The sequence below is a fragment of the Grammomys surdaster genome, unplaced genomic scaffold (assembly GCF_004785775.1).
Source record: "Grammomys surdaster isolate TR1022 unplaced genomic scaffold, NIH_TR_1.0 581, whole genome shotgun sequence".
NCBI lineage: Eukaryota > Metazoa > Chordata > Mammalia > Rodentia > Muridae > Grammomys > Grammomys surdaster.
Window position 1 is genome coordinate 1,694,429 of NW_021605000.1, and position 9,544 is coordinate 1,703,972.

Sequence of the window (9,544 nt, forward strand, 5' to 3'; positions counted from 1 at the left end):
GGGCAGGCATCCCATGGTTAGTTCATCTCTGCATTTTAACCATTTTTTGCTTTCTGTTATGGTCATTGTGTAATGCAAAAGAAGCTTCTTGGATGAGTGGGGAGAGATATATTTATCTGTGAGTATAAGTGTAAGTATTTAATGTGCAGTTAGGAATTATACTGGTTTAGGAAAGTGTCAATTGTAGGTTCTCCTCTAGGGTTTATGGCCTCCCCAGCCTGGGCAGTTGGCGAGTTTTACCATACCAGGAGTGACTTTCCTCTTACTGAGCAGGTCTTACGTCCAATTAGGTGGCAGTTGGTTACCTCTAAGAAGTAAGTGCTACTATTCCAACTTTCAGAATATCTTGCCATGCTGGTCATTGAGGTGGTTCACAGGGCTCACAGGGGCACAGGATTGTCTTTTTTGTTTTGGTAGCTTACATGGCTCCTGATACTGTGACATCTAGTGCCTAAGGAAGGGGTCCTAGATCATATCCAGCTCAATTCTTCCAAGTCCTGTGTTCAGAGTGTTTGCTAGTATCAGTAATAAGATCTTACTTTCTTTTTCTGAGAGACACCAGGCTCTGCCCAGTTTTTAATTAGCTTGTCATTGTACAGGTTATGTATGTGTTTGATGTACAGTTACCAAGCATGTCTCATCATTTTATTATTCTAGAGGAAAGGTTCATTCCAAAACATGGAGGGGGGGAGATTCCAAAAACTAAATTGAGGACACAGAGAGTCATGAAGTAATAACTAAACAGGAGACAGACTCAACGAGGGGCTGTCAACGACACAATCTGATGCTTGGATAGTGAAGTACAGAGGCAGCCTACTTATTAAAGCAAATGCTAAGCTCTCTGCCACCCCGCTCTGATAGAATACTTAACTGTAGCCACCATCACCCTGTACCTCCACAAAGGCACAATGAAGTGGAAAAGCCAAAATTTTCCATAGCACATAATTTACCCTTTAAAATGGGCTACATTTAAAAAAAATGGGAAGAAAAGGACAGAGACAAAGCTAATTTTTCCAAACACTACTTTGTAATCTTTTTATAAAAAAACTCATCACATTTAGGAGGAGATGTCATGTTGTGGGTGTAGAGATCAGATGGCAGTAATATGTGGAGATCCATTCTTTCCTTCCACATGGAGGTCCTAAGACATTCTGACTCAAATCTTCAATTCATAAAGCCTCTTTGAAGAATATATTTCTTGAAAATCCCATATCACATGGGAAAGACACAAGTTTGGGTTTTTTGGGGGAGCAGGAGATAAAAAACAAAACAAAACATTGACACTACTTTGTGAAGCCCATCCTGGTCTTGTCACAATTTAATTATCTAGTGTAACAAAGCAGGTATTTGTCACACTTGGGCACTTTAATGATGGGATGACACTAGGCATTTAATTAAGGTGGTCTAACCAAAAGCAACCTTAGACTCAGACAGTCCTTTTCTGGAGCGCTAAGCATAAAAATGTTATCCCCTGAGAGTGATGCTATTAAATCAGGCTTATTACTCTACTTTTAAATGGACCAAACCTTATTTCAGATGCATATGCCGCATCTTTGGTCACTTTATCTAATTAGATTTTATCTGAAAAAGCTTGAGGATTAAAACCAAATAACAAAATATTTCATCATTATCCACATGCAGAGAAACAGGTGCTTAAACACCAATTAACTGAAGATGTTCATTATACACACACATATACATTTTCAAGCTCATTACATATAAATACCCTACTCACCTATGTAGATACACACATGCTGTATATATATTGTATAAAACTAAAATATCTAAAGACACATGACCCAGACCATAGTGTGCTCAGGATTACACAAGTGGGCTGGAGTAACATGTGTGACTCACACTCTTCTACCTCAAAACACCAATCTTGAAGACGGACTCTCAACCGCAGTGGAATTATGCTTGCCTGCTGTGTGTGAGGCACTGAGTTCAATTTCCCATATCAAAAAGAACACAACATAACAACAACAACAACTAAAAGATACTCCTGTATTAGTCAGCTTTTAATTGCTGGGACAAAAATATAGAGGTAATAAACTTCATAAGGAAGATTTATCTGGGGTCCTGGTATCAGCCTATGACTGATTAGTTGGCTCTGCTGCTTTGGTTCTGTGGTATGTTAGACTACTATGATTGGCAGCATCTGGTAGAGTGGAGTTGCTTACCTTGCCATGGTCAGGAAGCAAAGACATAGGAAGAGGCCGAACTCCCAGTATCTCTTGCAAAGCCACTTCCCCATTGACCTAATTTCCTTCTACTGACTCCACCTCTTAAAGGTTCTATTTCCTCATTGGTTCTAAGCTGGTGGCCAAGCCTTCGATGCATATAGCCTTTACAAGACCCTGACGAGCTAAAGTGTAGCAATCCTGATAACACGTGAGAGGTCATTGCAAGGCAGAGTCGTGATTCTCTTCTGTAATGATGCAGAGGTTTGAGGGGAAGGCGGCATATAGACTTCATAATGGCTTCAATTTCTTGACCTGAGCTCAGGCAAATGGCATTCAACTTGATGTTGAATTCTTAGACCGTTCAGGCTTTTATAACAAAATGTAATCTGCCAAGTGACTTATGAACAACACATGATGTATTTCTCACAGTGTCCTAGGATGGGAAATTGAAAGTCAAGGTGCTGAAGGAGTTCATGGTTCACAAACAATCCTTTTTGTTATAACAGTCTTAGGTCAGAGGGCATGTCAACTCCATGGGCCTTTTGTAGTGCACATAGCAAACTTAGAGGGCCATTCTCATGATCTAATCTCCTCCTAAGGGTTCTTGTTCCAAGTATCCTTACCACAGGGATGAACATATGTATTTGGAGAAAGGGGCCCAAACTTTCCATCTGTAGCAGATAAATCACTAAATTACACATGGATATTTTCTCTACATTTTTATGTCTAATACAATTGGGCAATCGTGTGTGTGTGTGTGTGTGTGTGTACGCCCTCCCCACCTCCAGTGCACCCCTGCACTGGCACACAAAGTTTTTTGAGACAGGGTTTCTCTGTGTAACATCCTTGGCTGTCCTGTAACTCACTTTGTAGATCAGAAGGACCTTGAACTTAGAGTGTGAGGGTCTGAAAATCACTGAAAGAAGACCCCAAACACAGAGAGTATGCAAAGACAAAGAGTATTTATTTTGTAGAAATGTCCAGCATGTGGTGGTGGGGGGAGCCATTCTCCAAAATGTCGACCCCAGACAAAGATGTGCAGGCCTTCTTATAGGGAACTGGGGGAACTCTTTAGAAAGGTTAGATAATCTAAACTTTTATTGATGGGGGTCACAGGTGGTCAGTGGTCTGCCTTCCTATGTCATAAATGTTTAACCATAGGATAAGATCGGGCTGCCCAGCATAGATGGCTCATTCTGAGATAAGATATTTCCTAATTTTTGTGGTTATCCCCAGGCTGTTCTTTGGGTGTGTGTGTGTTATGATCGTGTTTTGGATTTTTTTTTCCCTCCAAAATCAGGCCTGGTTCGAAAATGGAGACAAATGGGGTTCATGTTGTCCTTTCAAGAGATCTGCCTGCCTCTACCTCCTGAGTGCTGGGATTAAAACTGTGCACCACCACAGCCTGGATCATTTGAATAGTCTTAACAGGACACATAATATATACATATAGATATGCATATCAAAAGTATATAAATACAGCTGGAAACTTCCTTCTTGCAGGCTTGTGGCAGAAGGTGCTATGCAGGCCACTTCGGGGGAAGAACTGTCAGCCACAGACATACTTAGCTGTAGATCCTGAATACAATAATATTAACTGGTCAGGCAAGATGTGCTCACAGGTGTAACAGTGACAGGTTTGTTATGAGGATAACCTACCACTTTCTGCTTGGATTGAAGGCCAATTCTGCAGGAAAGAATTCATATTGACAATGTAAGCACAGGCAAAAGCCTGTGACTACAGAGGTCACAGGTCCCACGGGAGAAGCTACCGCTCTTGTTTTGCGAAATTAGCATGATATGTCCATCAAATTGCCTTCTGAGTCACTGTAGTGATGCCTATGGGTTAGTGTTGCTGTCAGGTTTGCTCTGAGCTTCTTTTTGCAGCACATAATGGTAACTGCTGAGACTCAAGTGCTGAGACTAAGTGGTATTTGAGTGTTTAGCCATGGATGGGCATCTGTACAACTCCCTTTGCAACTCAGGGAACACCTCAGAGGAGAGGCTGGGAAGAGCATAAGAAAGTGGGAGGTGGTGTGGAAGACTGCTGGTGTGGCATGACGGCTGTGCTCTTGAACCCTCAGGACCTGTGTGGTTCCCTGCACATGATGTACTCACGATTGGGACCACTAACATTCCTCCACAGAGTGGGGGAGGGGCTTCCTTGACTCCGTCTGTTTCTGAAGATTTATGTACACTTGCTGGTTGGTAGGAATGGTAGTCTTCTGCCCCGGCCCGCGGGGATTCAACAAGACCTTAGGGAAGGGGGCGAAAGAATGAAGGGACAAGAGACACAAGAACGGAGAGCAAGTCTGGGGTTCAAGCTCTGAAACTTTAATTTTGGGTGCAGGTTATAAAGACACAGCAAACCAGTAAGTTTGGGTGAGGGTCATTGCTTAGGGCTATCCCACTATTGGATGCTTATTGTCCTAGACCATCCCATTGTCAAGAACAGCAGGTAACTTCCTGGGTTAGAACTAGGTAACTTCCTTCTCTTAGCACAGCAGGTAGTTTCTTGGGTTTGGCTCCCGACAGTCTTCTTTAGTAGGACAGTCACTAAGAAGGTTCTCATGTTCCTGTAAATAATTCCCATGAAACTCACTGAGAAATCAAGGGAAAAAAATAGAAGGTCTAGCTGGAAAGAGAAAGGGGATTGGAAGGAGGATGGGGCAAGAGAGGATAATGGCCAATGAGATCAAAGCACATTGTGTGCATGTGTGAAAATGCCATAGCGAAGCCTCTTATTATATGTAATTAATTCATGATAGTAACATAAAAATAGGGCCAAAATGAGACCTGAAGTTGGCTCCGTGACTATAATGCTTGCTATGTAAGTATGAAGACTGGAATTTGGACCTATAGAACCCACTAAAGTGCCAGGTGGGGATGATAGCTCACCCAGAGCTCCATCATTGGAAGGTTATTGACACTGCTTCAGAAGAATAGATCATGCTACTATAAAATATAATCTAATACATACACCACACACACACACACACACACACACACACACACACACACACACACACGTCATAGGTAACTATGGGTTTGTGTGTGCTTTGTGTTAATGTATCTATGTGAGCATTCATAATGTTCATTCCTCACAGCCTGTGAGGTCCTCGTGTAGTTCCCTAGCATATGCTTAGTTATTAAGACAGGGGCAGACCCTTTGATAAGTTGTGGACTGAGTTGTTCCTGAGGTTTTGAAGATCTTGGATGTCAGTTTTAGGGAAGCAGAAGATATGTTTCATGGTGGAATGAGCGAAGGTGTGGAAGGTGTAAGTCGAAGCACAGTGCCTCCAATATTGGTTTCCTTCCATTTTCCACAGTGGTAGAATTTCTAGCAGAGCTAATGGCTGCCCAGAGCTGAGCATATCCTTAGCTTTCTTTGCAGCGAGGTGACTTCATGTGGACAAATTAGAGGCAATGGGTTGAAATGTGGAGAACCGGGCAGTGGTGTCTGAGCTTTCTTTAGGCAATCACACAGTGTGCTAGTCAATTTTCTCTATTACTTGGAATACAGGTCTTCTTTGGAACCCTGAACTGGGGTGTCTGTCCAGGACTGGCTCAGTGGTGGGACGGGAAAGCATTCTTGCCCCAAAGTCTGTGAAACAGCACATTGATCCCCCTGGCTTTCCTGTGAAAGAGCACTCTGCCTTGTCTCACCTCGCTTGCCTTGAATTTTCACATTTCTCCCATCTGTTCACCTCAGCATTATGCGTGTATGCTTCACTTGGCTTGAGGAGGGTGTATTAGAAAGGTTCCATCGGATGTTTGTAGTTGTATGTGATTGAAAATGTCCATCTTTGATTTGATGGAGTATGGATTTATTACCAGAGACAGGGATAATTAAAGAAGCCATAAAGCCAAAGCTAATGTGCATTTTAAATAATGGCACTCCAACAGCTTAAAAGATGGTGACTATCTTTCCCAGATTGCACAAATCATTAGTATTTTTCCATCTGTATGAAGGAAGCAAAAGTGTGCAATAACTCACATCTATACAGTGAGCTTAGGATCAAAAGCTGAATGCTCGAGGCACTGGCTGTTGCTTTGCTGCACTATGTGAACCCTGGAGGACTTGGGCTAGGGCCTTTGTTGCCTTGCTATGTAACTTTTGATAAACTCTTTTGCTCTATGCTGTGAATGCCCTCTGTAAAACAGAGATAATAGAAACATTATCTATTTTATGTGCTTTTGTGTTATATGAGCCACAGTATGCATCTTGGTAGAATAACTTTCTTTGTGATGCCTAGGCTCCTACTGACTCTCCATCACTGGATTTCAACAAACACTCCTAGTCTAGGTACATCCCCTCCTTTGGGTTTGGTGACAGTATGGCGCTTGGGTGTAAAAACTATTCTAGTACTCAAGGCATGAAGCTGGAGTTGAAGAACCCAGATAGACTGTCTTTTCTATATGCCAGCCCTAGGTTATATTAGGCATACATTAAGTTCACTGTTCTCTGGGGTCCTGATACTACTGCCCTGTGAATTGACACCTTTGTTCTATTTACTAGTGAGCATAAGCATACCATATCATGTGTGTAGAGGTCAGAGAACAACTTGGGAGTCCATTCTCTCCTTGTACTGTGTACATCCCAAGGATGTAACTCAGCTTGTTAGATGAGGCAGCCTTTAGTTGCAGAACCAACTACTCAGGCCGCTGGTTTCCTATCCCACGTGCCTCTCTGGCTACCTCCATGAACTTTAACAATTTTCACTGTATTTCTCAGCCCTCCTCAGGACAAGAGGCTTCCATCAAGCAGACCATCATTTTCTAAGTTCAAAGGAAAAAAATAGAGAAGGTTGTAAGATTTCTCTCATATTTTGTCTTTCCCCAAATCTTGACCAATTCCTTTATTGGCCTGGAGATTTGGAACCCAGTGCTCTGAAGGGGCTGCCAGGTATTGGCTTCCTTCCTTCCTGTCTTGTGGGAATTGTAACATGTTTGCTTGAAAATGGGAAAGAGCAAAAAAACAAGAATATCCATACAATCTCTAAGCCTTCCAGAATACTATCCTATTAGTGTCATCAAGGCAGCATGTCCAAAAGGTGAGATACCTCACCCATAATAACTTCTCGAAATGACCTTGAGACCATAGACCCTTTTTATAATGCCAAAGAAAGACATTGAGTTCCACTGGCTAGATCCCACACAGATTCATATGCTAGCACTATGTTTCAGATGTAGTTTTTATTTTACCACATGGCTAGCAATCTTGGAAACAGAGTGACAATTTCCTTTAAATGACAGAGGCCCGGCAACCTCAGCCATTTGCAGCAAGACCAAGGAGTGAAACAGCTTTTGCGTGTCTGAAACTGGTGCCATGATATTCTAGACTAGAAGTTTATGGTTTTCTTTTGCATCGTTCATTAAGCTGAATGCCACACTCCATCTCTAGTGTGCAGTTCACTGACCTTTCTTGTGGGGACCTTGACCCCATTTTCCAGGTCCAAAATGGAGGTCAGATATTAGCAGTGCACCTTTCTTAGGTCTCCAGATGGCTGTGATATTCCACCCTCAAAACCTTTCTTGATTTAAAGTCTTATTGAAGACACTGACATGCACCTCTGACAGCAGAAGAAAGGGTGACTTTAACAGTCCAGAGAAGAAAAGAAAGCATTTTAATTGGAAATTAGAATTAAAAAATTACAGCAGTCTGCAGCATTAACAGAAAGGCCAGCAGGCTCGTCCATTCCAATTTCCCCCAAGAGCAAGCCTGATTTACAACAAAGAACAATTATTGAAATTCATAAGAGCGACACCAATCATCAATAAAAGGTCAAATGAAGTTTAATATGATCTGTCAAAGGAGCTCTAAAAATATGTAATACATTGAAAGCATTTTATAAAAGAGTAATTTAAAACATGTTTTGTTCAAAGGAACAATGTCAGTTACCTGAAAAGCTGACGAAGCCCTTTTGCCAATCGTTGCAGAATGAATGAGGGAACAGTCTTCGTCAGCAGGCACAAAGCCTTGGCTTTGCTTTACCTCAGTACTGCAGCTAAAAGCTGCTAGAAGCTCCTTGATAAATGACCATGAGTCCAGGGTCTTACTTCTAATGGCTACTACTATTATATTTCCTTATGTCATACCTCCAGATTTGCCCTTAACTTGTAAAATGAAGGCAAAATTATATGAAAACTCACTCCACATGGAAAAATTAGACCAAATTCACAGTGTCCCAACTAGAAATATAGAGCTAATGTCTGCTGCATTCTTAAGGCTGTTACTCTACCCAGAGATGTTTGGATTATGGGAAATTTGCTAGGCCTTCTTTCCATAGAATCCTTGAGTTCTTTGGTCTAAAGGTGGTATTAACTGGACATATATAAATACAAAGGACATGAAATATCATATTATAATAAAAGCAATGTCTGTCAATCTACAAACTGTACCATATTCAAATATCCAATGTACAATTGAACCTGTGTGTCTTTGCCTTTCATATCCACCGAGTCAAAGAATTGTCCCTGTACTGAGCATACAAAGACTGTTTTGTGTTATTGTATCTTAACAATCTAGCATAACAAATATTTATATGATATTTACATTTATCATGTAGTTTAAGTCATTTGGATGTGGTCTGGAGGAGGATGCACACAGGCTATATGCAAATCTAATGCCACCATATAGAGCTCTGCCATGAACTCACTGTGGGGCACTCTGAACCCTGCATTGCATACTGTGTACTCATAGAAGTCAGTTGTAAGTTCTGTGTGATGGCAGTACTGGGTACCTGCAAATGCACCATGAGTTCAACTGTATAAAAAGCGTTATGAGCTCATTACAAACCACTACAAACTCTACATAGACCACTGTGAGCTCCAGACACAGCTTTGTACAGGGCACCATGAACTCTGAATAGGGCGTACTCAGGACAGGATAATGTGAGATGTGCATAGGAGATTTAGCTGTCAATACATTGCCCTGATTTATATGCAAGGAACTATGACTGGCACATAGTGCCCTAGAAGCAGCACACAGACACATTAGCTCAGTACAGGACAATGTGAGATCTATAGGGGGCACTGTAACATATACACAGGGGACCACAGGTTCTATAAAAGCACTGTAACCCCCTAAAAAACGTCCAATAAGATGAATATAAATGCAGTATGCGATCTCTGCAGGCCATACTGAACTGTTTGTGAAACCAGCGTGAGATGTGCTCAGGGCACTACAGTATGTATAGAGAGAGTTACGGTCTGTGTGCTAGTGCACCATGAGCTCTGTACATGTGTGCTGTGATCTCTACATGGGGTGCCATGAGCTTCATACAAAGCACCATTATGTCTATAAAGACAGAGCAAGCTCTATAGGGTGCTTAGAGCTTGTTCAAGTTATTCTAGGATCT